This window comes from Alligator sinensis, unplaced genomic scaffold, assembly GCF_000455745.1.
Source record: "Alligator sinensis unplaced genomic scaffold, ASM45574v1 scaffold1055_1, whole genome shotgun sequence".
Taxonomy (NCBI): Eukaryota; Metazoa; Chordata; order Crocodylia; family Alligatoridae; genus Alligator; species Alligator sinensis.
In genome coordinates this window covers 1903294-1917465 of record NW_005842170.1, presented here as the reverse complement: position 1 = coordinate 1917465, position 14172 = coordinate 1903294, and positions in this window count along the sequence as shown.

The following is a 14172-nucleotide window of genomic DNA, read 5'->3' as shown; positions in this document are numbered from 1 at the left end:
CAGTTTAGCCAGATTCAAAAAGGCATCTGACAAATTCTTGGAGGAAAGGGCCGTCAGTAGCTATTGAGCATAGGAGTTAGGTGTACAGCCTCTGAATTAGAACTTCCTAGACCTTAAGGCTAGGGACAGAAGTTCCACATAAACTGGTTTAAGTGATCAGAAACTGGTGTAAACCTGTAACAGAACAGAAGTTCACTGCACATAAACCAGTTTCAAAATGGCCAAAACTGGTTTAAGATAAACCTGGTTAAATGTAGTATCAGATTGAACTAATCTGGGTCAAACCATTTTATGCAACTTCTGTACCAGACCCTTTCCTAGGCAGGAGGAGGGAATAGAGCCCCTCCCTGTTCCCTCTGCCTCAGGGGGCCATACTGGCCAGCTCCTGGCCATGCCCGCCACTCCTGCCACTGCAGCAGTGAGCGGGGAGCATCAGGCTGGGACAGGTAGTGGGACAGGGACATGTAAGGGGGAGTTAAACCCCCTCCCCACTTCAGTGCCCCCCAGCTTCTGGCCTGAGCCACTGCCAGCATGTGTCTAGTTATTAAATGTCTATTCACTTGCAAATTGGTTCAATCTAGGCAGGCTAGACTAATCTGCAAAGATTGAATCAATTGAGGCTATGGCTTTTTGAATGTCTGTCCTTAGCCTAAATGTTGGAGATGGCAGGTGAGAGAGGAGCAGTAGGGGAAAAAAAACCCTGGTTTTGCCCAGGTCACTCTCCCTTTCAGCATCCACTGTCTGCCACTGAGAAACAGGATACTGGGAAAAATGGACATATAGTCTGACCCAGTAAATGGCAATTTGCATGTTCTTATGTTCTCCTTAACTTGCAAGGAAGCATAGAAGGAGACACAAAGGTGCTTGTCTGAGAACTTATTAAGCAAGTAATTGAGGTCTGCAGCTGGCTCATAACGCCAGAAGCCGAAGTGCAGTGGAGAAAGGAGTAAACGGAGAGATTACATGGTCAAAGTGAAGAGAGAATAAAAACATTTTTACTGTCCAAAAATGCATGTACCAGAAATATAGTACTTCTTTTAAGTTGATTGAAAGAAAGAAGACGTGGTGGTGGTGGTGGTGGTGGGCCCTGGAGAAACACTGACATGAACTTCTTTTGGGACTGGCTAGGGGAAAAACAAAGGCAACCCTGTAGAGTTTCACTTCCCAGTGATAGCCCTATTAGATCTTTTGGAGGAATATTATATGATTTATTTGGATAAAATTATTGCAAATTCATATGTCTGTAGTAACTTTCCCATATACCTTTCATCACATTTTAGATTAATACTTTTCCCTCTTCTTTCCAGTCCCTCCACCTTCCAACCCCGCCCCCCCTTCCCAAAAGGGTGTGAGGGGAGCCCTAATCCTGAAGTTATTGGAGTTGTGCCTGTACTTTTGCAAAGTGGCTATTTAGATATCTAGATATAGAATTAAAAGACTGATTTAAGGCACCTGCTTCCAAAAAACTTGATCCATAATTTTCTACGGTCCAAATTTCTTTTCACTTGCTAATTTATTTTAATGTCAGTCTTTCAAGCCTGGGCATTGTACCAGATTTTGATCTATTTAAGAAATCTTCTGTACTTGGTTGCAAAGGTATGTTGGAGAAATAGCAGCTTCAGTTGTTGGTTCAAGCTTCTTAACACACACAAAAAAATCCAACTGAAATATATGCCTCATTAAAATAGTGTCTGATCAAAATTAAGATTAGCTGACACATCCTTCCAAAAGCTACTGTTTTAGGTCAGTACTAGATAATGTGGATTCTTGGTTTCCTTGCACTGTTGCCAACTTAGTGTATCTTTTTGCAATCTGCTTTAAAATAATTGAGGAGTTCATTGGATGTGATTTTTTTTTTTTTCTGTAAAAGGGGCAAGATCTGAAATAAAGATTAATTTATATCACGCCCTAACAGAGAGTAAACAACTGCATTCTGTGTGGTGGCAGTGACAGAGGTGGTGGTAGCGGTTGGGCAGGTGGTCAGGCAGTGGCAGAGGCTTTCATTCATGTGAATGTTATAGATGATGGAGATTTACTTTTACAGATGAGCCCTTTCAAGCAGCCCGTGTTTGTCAATAAGAAGTGGCACATGCAGTAGTGATCGAAAGGGGGCCAGGGCAGCAACCTCAGGTACTGTCTTTGTTGGGGATGGCACAAAAATGGGCCCTGTTGCAGTGGCAGCTGTCTTTGTCATTGCCAACTGTACAACTCTAGCCTGTGCTGCCCCATGCATTGCAGCTGCCTGAGGTGCACAGCTTCCCTGGGTATTGGGCCTCTAACAAAGTCCTTGTGAAAGTGATGAAACTGTCTCTAGTGGGTTATGGAATAGAGAAGATCCCACACAACTTACTGATTCATTTGATGCACTGGCTGGGGGAATTTTCAGCTAATTGTACGATTTCACAATGATTTCACACTTAATTTATACAATACAATTTTATTTTAAGAAATAACGTAAACATCAAAAACACGATAACTAATATATATATATATATGGAACAATACTCTAAATGCACTTCTTTAAAACAATTACAATTACAACTAACTATATAATTTGAACCAGAAAAGTTATTACTATATTATACTTACAATCCAAGAATTCTGAGAAGCCAAACACCTAAATATGGTTTCATTCCTCAGTAGTACAGTTTAATGGGTTGGCCTCAATACTGATAGGACTAAGTCCCCTTCCTTCGGTCCCACTCGGGCGCTCTGCGCCTTCTGTGTGAACTAATAGATTCGTGTTCACAGAGAGGGTGGTTGAGGTGATCAGTCTGATCCGGCCTATGCTTGCAATTCTTCCTTTGTTGTTCTGCAGGTGAGGTTACCTCCATATTGGGACTGTAGGTTACAGTTTTTATTGGGTGAGTTGCCGTCTTGGGCCCCTTCTGCCCAAACCTGTCACTACTCCCAAATTTGGGCTCAGATCTTACTCAACAGGTTTTTTGTTAGGTGGTCAGTTTGTCTTCCGCAACATAATTTGTCTTCTGACTATTTAGTTTATCTTAAATTTTGCTTTGGAAGATTTTCCTTACCACTGTGGTGACCTTTCTTTTACAACCCCCTTTCAAAAGGCTTCTAGGGTTTTGATCTCTCAGAATGTTTGCTTAAGGGTCATTTTTCTCTGGTCCTTAGGATAACTTGTTAAAGGCCTCTAGAGATAAGATTGAGGAGCCAAGACTTTAAGCACCTTCGTTGTAAGGCCAGGTAAAACAATGAACCCAGATAAGAAGATGAACCTCACCTTTTTCTAAATTGGCTAATGAGCAACTATTACAAGCATTCAAACTATTACATTCAATATGATAGAAACATGTAAATCTGAAAACTTAATTTTGACCAGTCCCTTCATGTTGCTTCCTGTTTGTTGGATTAACTTCCCAGCTATGTATGTATACTCTTAAAAACCAAACCAAACCCAATAAACAAAAAACAACCCCCCCAAAAAAAACAACTTAATGAGAACTTGACATGTGAACTTATTTTCCTTTCAAAGAGGCAACTCTTCCTTCCACCTCTGCAGCCATAGAATATCTTCTGTTAGACATGTGCACCAGTGCAAGTTTTCTTTCCCTGTGTATACAAGGGAGGCAAATGGGTAGCCAGGAGCTAGTGTTGGTCAACAATGCTTAGCAGTCTGTGCTGCAGAGGAAGACTTTTGCTAATTGGTTGAATCGCCATAGGGCAGTTCTGTATTTTTTAGGAAGTAGGGACACGAAAGCAGATTCCTTTATAGTTCCTCTGTCCTTGACGAATCCTTAGGCCGGTGTGGAGAGAAATGGGCAATGGATCAGATGCTCACCATGAGGAATGAGATGGCGTGGAGGAGAGAAGAGACGATGGAAGCAGAGTGACACTTCTAGAGCAGCTGCTCCATTACGATAGAAGACCCTCAAGAGGGGAGGGGCATGACGCTGTGAAAGCAAGGGTGGGAGATATCTGAAAGAAAGTTTGAGAACACTGGGCAGGGGGTGGAATCCCCTAGGACCAGTTTTGAGCAGGGAGGAGAGCTCACTTGGGTCCTGTTAAGCTGGGAGTCACCGGTGAAGTAGATGCTTCTATATACAGTAATGCTAGCGGCAAAGGAACTCCAGCCAAGACAGCCACGCTGTGTGGAAAGAAGCTGTTATTCAGGTTACAGTGAAAGTTGGTATTGTTGTTTTTTTAATTTCGTTTGGACTTTCAGAGACTCTAGAGAGACTCAGGAGTAAGAGAGCCTGAGTTGATTGTAGATGTAAAAACAAATCCTGCAAATTAAAAAAAAAAATGGAGAAATGAATAATAAAGAAAATTGTTTAATCTATATAAGACTGTGATTTCAATTTATGACTTAATCTTTGGGCGATGCTTGAAAGGGATACAAGGGAGGTTGTTGCCCCAAGAAAATCCCCATGTAGGCTGCTGGGTTCTGACTTCAGTAGAAAGTGAGTAACACCTCCCAACTAATAACAGTATAGAAAAATCAGGGCATGGCAGACGAGAGTCAGACTATACAGCAAGGAGCCTCATACCAAGCAATCTCAGTAAGAAGCAGTTAAAATAAAATGCTAGACCACTGGCAGAACCACCACAGCCTGCATCTCCAGTTGGAAACTGTTGCAAGTGTTTTCTCCTAATTATTGACAGGCTCCTAGGCAGCATACTAAGTACGTTGCTCCTTTGTTCAACCTGGTTCATTATTTTAGTCCCTAGAATTACCAAAGGATTAACAAGTGTTGCTCTGGGGGATCAGGCCAACTCTCAGGATCTCAATATTGCGCTGTTAGACAGGAGGGTGTGACACAATTGCACATATACAAAACACACACAAATCAATTAGGCGCACGCGCACACTCTCTCTCTCTGTCTCTGTCTCTACCAGCTCAGGCACATACACAGCCAAACCATCCTAGGCACATGCATTCTTATCACCATTTCAAGGACATACACTATACACCCCAAAAGTTAGACACCGATCACTAATTTGTATATCACGCACACAATGCCATTTTATATATACTCACACTAGCAACTCAGATACACACACGTTCAAAATAACCAGTCTAGGTTCATGCACACCTATCACCAATTTAAGCCCATACACGCTACACACACCACTTTTAGACAGAATCAGTTACCAGTTACCAACACCTGCACATCCAATGCACATACATGGATTACTAATTCATATACCCCCCCCACACACAATGATATCTATATGTGTGTATATATATGTGTATTCACTAATTCACACACATACTACCCACCTACACATGCACACAGGTGAGTTCCTAAGTTGGGTGTTGTGATGTGTATGTATGTATGCATGTGCTTGGTGTACTTGGGATACTTGGGGAAAGGTTAAGGTAAGAAAGTAGAAGTGTAAGGAGTTAACATTACTGGAAATGAAAGTCACCAGGACCAAGATTAGAACTGGTAGACTACAGGGGCCTGGACTGAAGAACTGAGGCTCAGGGGTAATTTTAGGTTAAATGATCTTAATTGATTAAAAGACAACGCCCAAAGCCTGCAGAACAGGGAAGCATGCCGGAACAGAGTCTGGGACCTGAGCTAGAGCTACAGGGAAGCTGAAAAGGTAGATGGGGAGAGGGAAAAATAGGACTAAGGGGAAGTGTGGGTGTTAAAGAGGGGCTCTGGGTGTGGGGAGCCAGAGGATGGCTCCGGGGCAGCTAGAGAAATAGTAGGTGCTGGACGCTGGAATAAGGCTGCAGTTGCTGGAGTGAACTGCAAGACAGCTAAGTGGAGCTGGGAAGCTGGGTGGGGGGGTGGGGCAGGGAGGATTACAGAAAGTGCAGGGGAAACCTGAAAACGGAGAGACTGACAACAGAAAACCACAGGAAAAGCAGCAGGGACAGCAGGAAAGCAAGGAGAGGCTGAGAGGTGGCAGAAAAGGGGAGATGGAATTGAGAGGAGATCAGGAAACTAGCAGAGAGGGTGGGAACTGGAGCTGAGAGACAGGGAGAGAGAGAATGAGGCCGGAATTTAAGATAGGGAAGGGACTGGGATTCAGTAAAACATGACTCATCTCAGGGTTGCAAATGACTAGTTTTATTGAACAGGGGAGATGGTGACACAATAACAAATTGGTTCCCTTGTGCGCACGTGCATGCATGCACGCATGCACACACACTAGCAGCAGGGTTTAAAGAGGCTTGGCACAGGGGCTGAAGTCCACTGAAGTCCAGGAGGAGAGAGAAAGAGAGAGTCCAAATTGTAGGAGGTGGTGTACAGGTAATATCTACCTATCCAGGCTGGAAGGGATCCTTGTCCAGTAGGTGTTGTCCAGAGCGGGGTCACTGGCAGGGTCTCTGGGTAGATATGTGGTGTGGAATGGTGCTGGTCCAGATGGAAATGGCGTTCCCACTGGGTCTGTCTTCACTGCCCCTTTTTATAGGGGCAGACTGTGTGTGACCCTAATGACAGGAGGCATGCCCAGGCAAGGGTCTGCCGCTGGTGTACTGAGCATGTGTGCTCCTTGCAGGGATGTGCAGTTTCGGGTGTCTGTAATGGTGAGAGTTGCTGGTTCTGCAGGGTCCTTTGTCTTTCAAATGCTGGTCTTGTCTCTGTTCCTGGGTGAGGTCCGTGGTTCCTGGGTGAATCAATGCGAGGTGATGGCTCAGTCATTACAGGCCATTCAGTAGAGGCCTGCTACCATTGTATTTCAATCATTCCCAATCACACTCATTCATTGGGGAACCAATTTACATGGGAGGGGTACGTGACTCATACAGTTGCAACATGGGATGCCCAGGCAGAGGACACAAGATGGAGGCTTGACATATAAAATGGAAACTTGACATGACTTTGGTTCACTTACAAACACAGGCCTAAACAATACAATATCCATATGAAACCATAAAAATCAATACAAAAATGATGATAATACAATATACAACAGTAAAAATTAATACAAACCTAATAATTATACATGCAAAAATATATGCATTTTAAAATAAATTTTAAAAAAAGAGGAAAAACTGGGGGTTTTGCTACACAAGTAGATGTTTATAATATTAATCAATATTCTGTTTTTTTGTGGGGTTTGGGGGGGGGGGGTTGCATTAAAATCCCAGAGCATTTATACATGTGCAGGGAGACATGGGGGCGGGGAGGTGCTTTAATTAGCACCGCTTTCAGAGCACCCAGTGTCACATGTATCAGCATCCCCATGCTGAAAAAAGGTGGTCGGGTGCTTTGAACTAAAGCTCGTGGAAAGAGCTTTAGTTTAAAGCACCCATGCTGTCATTTTTCAGTGCAAGATGCTGATACATGCGATTCTGGAGGCTGCTGGGACACATTAATTTCCATGCTCCAGCAGACTTGATTAATCACTGGAATTATAGCATGTTAAAGCAGCCTCACTGCCCATGTATAGGAGCTGCCAGTTTCTAGTTGAGGTGGTCCTGTCAGATGTTGAGGAGACATTGCATGCATTTCATATTTATCTAATTGTAGTCCTAAAACAATAGGCAGAAAGCTTCCCCACCTCTCTGCCTTGCATCATACATTTCAGCTTTTGAAACTGCTTTCCTTTCTCTAAAACATGTTCGGTCCCATTTTGAGCAGAATGTGAGGACACGTTTTAGAAAGGAATTTCATAAGACAATTAATCCATTATTGTCTAAAGGTGCTAGAATATCCCCTTTGGATTAGGTTAGACTCAGTATTTAAAATATTGAATGACCTTTCTCTTTGTTGTAAATCCATTATTAGTGCATAATTTACAAGTACTTTTGCCATTTTTAATATTCAGTTTAATGAAAGTAAGTCCTAAAAATTTAAGTCTTTTTTTTTTCTCTTTCTCTCTTCCTGTGGAATAAAGTTAAATTTCATTGCATGGAAAATGTTTCAGGTCTGTGTTTTGGGTCTCTAACAAGAGTTTCTGTATGAAGCTTTTCAAATTCAAGTTGTATTCTTAGTCCTATTGTATTGCTATAATAATTATAATTTTATATCTCCTGGTTTTTTCTGTTTAGAGTAAATGTTATACATTCTATTTTATTCTTAGCATATATCAGATTTGAGTGTTTTTAACCTGATTAACCAGGGTTGGTGGGAGGAATGTTGTTGTTTGCATGCTTGTGTGTGTACAGCAGACCTTGTTGGATGCTTCTTAATTATGTTTGCAGATTGTCCAGTTTTTTACTTGGAAACTGTCGGGGCCGAGGGGCTGTGGCCAGCAGCCCAGGCATGTGGGCCGGGGAAGTCGGCACGGTGGACTAGAATTAGGCACTGACGCGTAGAGGTTGATTAAAGATTATTTTACTTACACCATAGATGGTTGCGGTGCAGGCAGGAAAACTTGCTTGGTTACAGTTGTAGATAGAAGAAAAGAAGAAAACTTGAACAATGAGAGCTCTCTAAACCGATACGAGAGTCCGTGCTGTGACTCTCAACGAGCGCGCAGGGCAGGGGTACATCAGGGATCGTCTGGTGACGGGGAGAGACTCTTGATGGCTGATCAAACCATCATTTGGTCCAAGATATACGTAGAAATCCACGAGATAATCGTGGACTCCTTGCCGGAATTCTCTCGGATTTCTCCTGGAATTCTCGGAATCGGGATTCTCAGGATCCTCCTGAGATTGTCGGAGATCTCCAACTTGGGCGGAAACTGCTCAAGCCTCTTATACGGCTAGCAAGCCAATCGCTAGCCGCCACGTGGGAATAATTTAGAAACAGCCAATAATGGGGAACAAATTTGCATACGTGTGGCGGGAACTGCTTTGCAGCGGAGTTTCTCTCTGCAGCTGAGAATTGCACCATGCAAAGAAAGCTCCATGTGGCAGGAAATAATTCTGCAGTGCCGAAGTACACACACAATCATTGGGTCATGACAGAAACATACCATGAATGTTGCTCAGAGAGAGAGACTGGTTGCTTAGAGACTTTTTTGTTGGCTCAGGTACCTCCTTTATTACAGCTTTGTTAAATAATAATAAAAAAAATGCAATATTTATTTTCTGCATGGTATCACTTTAATATATTTCAGAATTAATTCCTGACAGAAATCTATTTCCCACAAGTTATATATAAATATATAGTAGTTAAATAGAATAATCCTCGTGATCTCTCACCTTTCCAAGAGATTTATTCAACATTTGTCAAAAGAAGGAGTTTGGTCTATAGACGTTGCATAATATCTTCTCACCAATCTGGTTAGGATATACTACACAAATTGAATAAAACTTTTAACATATTTTTTAAGAGCTGTAACTTTTAGTGTGTTGCCACTACTGAAGCTGAGTGAAAATTTATTTTCCTGTTGCTCATGGCAGGGGGATGTATTAGACAAAAGGTGTTTTATAGTTGGCAATACTTTTTGTAGTTGCATTTTCTTTTAATTTTTCCTTGAAAGGTTTCTTTCAGTATCTCTGGCAAGACTGCTGGATTCAATAGGTTTCCTCTGTACCTGGGTATATTCAAATAGAACTTTTAAATAAAATGGCTAATTTGGAAGATGTTTACTGTGATGTGAAAATCCAACTCTTAGAAAAATCCCCTCTAGGGTTATTTCTCTAATGGACATTAATGATTGAGAACAAAGTGAACAACTTCCAGTAGACTGAAGTTGATCTCATCAGGGTACGTGCTATATTAGAGAGCCTGTATGCACAATAGTTACTACACCATGTGGTCTACATCCAAAAGTGTTTGAGTTGAATTCCTTGTCTGCAGTGCCTGTTTCCCACAAAACAAGCAAACTGATTACTGTTCTTAAAGCTATTTTTTTCCTATATCTCACCTTCACTATCCTAATTCTTTTCCTTACTTCCATTATAGACTGGATATAAAGACTTTGAACAGTATGAACAACATTAAATTGGTGACTTTTTAGTGACTTTTCTAAACTTATGTTTGAATTGCTACTAATGTTTCTTTTTTGAAAAGAAAAAGAAGAGGCAGGGGTCAGAGTCATCAGTGAGCAAGTATTTTTTTATTTTGAAGGATAAAAAAATTAAGTGTAGTGTCAGCTTTAACTTATGATGTAGAATTTTACCATCAAGAGGTGATTTAACAAATATTTGAATTTCTTATAAAAAAATCCTGCATCTTTGAACATTATTTACCTCCTGACTCAGCATTAAAAAAACCCATACATTTCATAAGACAAACTGATAGACATCATAGTCAAGAGCTGCAGGTATAATTTAAGAAATGCAGCTCTATATCCAGATAAATCTGTGGCATGCAGGGAATTAAGATTTCAATCTTTATTTAGTAAAATACCCCAAACTGATCAAAATCCTATTCATTGTGGCACTTATTAAACATCAGAATTTCAGTAGTGGATTATAAAGCAGTCTTAAATTGTCTTATTGTAGTACTTAAAAAAATGCAATATTTAGCTGGCTTGGGATCCCTTTTTAAATTATATATTTAAATTTTATTTTTTCATTGGCTGTGTTTTACATGATGCCTTTCTTCTCTGATGTTTTAATCAAAGCAAAGCATAATTTTGAGAACTCTGCTTAGGATCTGGAGAAATGTCTTTTAAATGAATCAGGGCAGATTCTGTTCCTGAGGAGAATGATCATTGTTTCTCAAGAAGTAGAGATAAGGTATGATGACAGAGATGCACAGCATAAATCCCATTTGTTGGTTGATTGGACTCTCTCTTCTCCTAACAAAAATGCCACAAGAAGAAAGAAAAAAGTTCTCTCTGAATTCTTTCTCGGTAGGTTAGATTCTTTCCCTCCATGGAAAAGGTTGGAGATCTGACCCTCCCAAATTTGCAGATATTTAGAGACACACTACAGGACCTTGTTAAACATTAATTTTAGTCAGCTCCTGTAGCTCTTAACCCCTGGATTGTCCACACATTAAAACCTGTAACCAGTTTTAAGTATACCTCAGGCAGCTTACAGTTACGCCATTCCAAGATGCAGTACCCCCTCCTCCACCCTCCTGTTCTGTCTGGACAAACTTTCCACTCCTTGAACTCTACTGCTCATGGGGTGGGGCTGGCACCCCAGGTATGACCTTCCTACCCCCAGAGGTGCGACCCCATGCAAACAACCTGAAGAGTACATGCCAGCTAGCTAGGTTGCTGAGCATGGACAGGTCTAGCTGTTGTGTGTTTTGGGGGGGGGGGGGGGAGGAGTGGGGGAATGACAAAGTAAGGAGCCAGATTGTACCCCCATAAGCTGGGGCTTCCTTCTCAGGGAAGAGTAGTAGCTCCCACAAAAGCACCTTCCCTCACCACTCTAACCTCCCAGCCCCCCTGGGAAGTATGGCTAGCCCCCACCCCCCATGCAAATCCCAAATTGCAGTTTATTAAAACATGAAGACTTTTTTATTTTACTTTTATTTTATTTACTTTAATTTAATTTTCATTTAATTTAGTTTTAATTTAATTTATCCTTCAGTCGTTGACGTCCTTTCCAGCTTCTATTTCATTACACCCAACCATCCCATTAACTGTCCACCTCCTAGCTCCATGTTTTCTCCCTCCCCCCCCCACCAACCTCTCTCTCTCTCTCTCTCTCTCTCTCTCTCAGACCCACATCTAGAGCAGGGGTAGCAGCCTGTCCCGTCTTACCAGCTCTGTAGTGGCAGCTCACAGATGTAACTATCAGATCCCTGCTCACCAGCCCTCTAGTGGCAAGTCACTGCCATGAAGATAGGGGACAGTCTGAGAAGGTTCTTAAGATAAGACTGCTTTAAACTTGAGCTAGCATTAACACCAATCACCATTTGAGCAGCTCAAAATGCAATATGGAATGAGGCCCTGAGAGATGGTGGTCAACTTCATCACGTGCTGGAACTTCTAGACTACAGGGCTTTCACTAACTATGCTGAAGATTTCTATGACTGCATAAAATTTCCCAAAGTATGGGAAGTGCAAAAGCCACTGAAACCTATCTGCAGTAACTAGTTTCTCCCAGGTTCATAAAGAAGGTAGATTAGACGGTGAGCATTTTTTTAGCTGACATGTAATAATGGCCGAGGTTGAAGAGTTGCTTCCAAGCTGTACAAGAACAATAGGCCATATTATGGTCTTCTTGGAATCTAATCTGTGTACGGAGAGTAAAAAATTAAGCTGTCTTGTAGCTGACTGAGTGGAAGAAGGGATGTAGTTGGATCTCAGAACCAAATGTGGTTGATGGAGGGGATGCCCTCAATCAGAAGCCCAAGTGGGAAATGGTATAAAACTGTTGATGTGATGATATGTATTTGTGCTGTAACAGGTTTCTTGGTCTACTGTGGGTGAATCTTGTTGGAAATAAAAGAACAATGTTTGGAAGACTTTGGGGTAGGTGCACACACATTTTAATGCCTGTACACATTAACAGCACAATCCTGGGGTGGGGAAAGCCCAGATACTTGCCCCAGCCCTGGAGCTGTGTTATTTCCATCCCCCTGACCATGACTGGGCTATGAACTTAGACTGGGTGTGGTAAATGAGTGTATTGCACCTGTGACGCCTAGGTTTGAGTGTTTTTTAGTTTCCTATATCTTTCACATGCAGGAAGAACCCCTTAAAATTCACTTGGAATGTGAAATCAGCCATCCATTTCAAGGATGCTCAGTATTTTCTAATCAAATAGTAAGTAGATTTTTAATTAGACTCAATCCACTAGAGACCTAGTATTCCATCTGAGGGGGTTGAACTTCATCTTAGTAGCTCTGATATTCAAGCCAATGCCAATTTACTCTCTAGCACACTTTTTTTTGACCAAGCTTTACTAGTAGCAATTTTTGCAGCCCTCTCTTCCTCCTTAACACTTCTTGGCCTTCCCCCACTGCCCAGTTTCTTATAAGGGCATGATCTTATGCCCTAAAAATTAAAAAAAAAATTGTTTGGGATCTTCACCATTCATCTTCCTACCTTCTTCCTTAAGTCTCATAGGATGATGAAACTCTATATTCTTGTTTATTGGGTTCTCCTTTTATACCTGGGGAGAAAGAAAGCCTTTCATGTGTCACCTTGTGTGTTCATAGCATGTGCAGAGAGAATCAACAGTCAGTTTCCATATGGATGTGAACTGTATAATTCCTGAACAGTGATCTGTTTTTGTTGAGCTGCTGAAATTCCATCTCCTCATGGACTTCTAAGTCACATCAGTAGAGTTCATGCTACTCCCATGTCAGTCTATAGAACTGTGCCAATATTAAACACTTGCAGAGCCATAATTTGAATGTTCACGCAAGCTTTTGCAAAGGCATCATCACCTGTCCTACTAATAATCTGGATTTTCAACAGTATTTTCCAAAACTACTGTTGGCTGACAAAGTCAGGTAGACTGGAACAGCCAGGAAAAAATGTTATATTTTCTGTACTGCTGTTCTGGATCTGTAACACTCACTGATTTTTCTGATCCAGTACTTATCCTCAGTTTTGGAGTTCATGGATTTCTTTTCTGCCTCTGTATATGCCCAGGATTGCCACCAAGACAAAAACCCACTCACTCCTGCCATTTAGCTCATATTATCTCCAAAATGAGAGAGTATTTCTGGTTTTTGAGCAGTCCTGGGTTCACATCCAGTGCCACTGCCAGGTTTTGTGTCCTATGTGCATGACATTACTTCATTTCCAGGATGCAGAACATACTGAAAAATGGGCAGGCAATGCATTTTCAGTGGGATTTCAAGGCATCGTGTGTCATCTTGAGTCTGTATGGCTTCCTTGAGTCCATTTTGAAAGAACTGAGGGGACAATAGTGTGAGACATCCAGACTCTGGATGTGGCCAGGCAGACCTTTGAATCACACTTCAGGGGTGCTCTCACCTTCAGGGTGCCCTTCCGTCCCAAACCACTTTTTGCTGCCTGCTCCTTGACCACTGAGAACCAGTGGAGATGTACTTGGTCTGTGGTACCTCCACCTTGCCCATCTCACCCAGGTTTTCTCAGCTTTTAGCAGAGGGGATTCTGCCAGCTGGAAGCATCACACCCTTGTCTGTTCACACCCCTTTCCTTGGACTGACAATAAGTATGATAATACATTTCTGATATCTTTTATATAAAAACAAAAGCAGTCATAAGAAATCAATAGCCATATGTTGAGATACAGAGAGACAAACAAACAAACAAACAGAAGAAAAATATTGAATGATGATTTTACTTTATTCTTGCATCTTAGCCGTAAGGTCTAAGAATGAACTCCCCTTCTCTCCAAGCCAAAGTCTTCTTCCAGACTCTTAGTTGCCTTGCCTGGTGAAGTTGCTGGG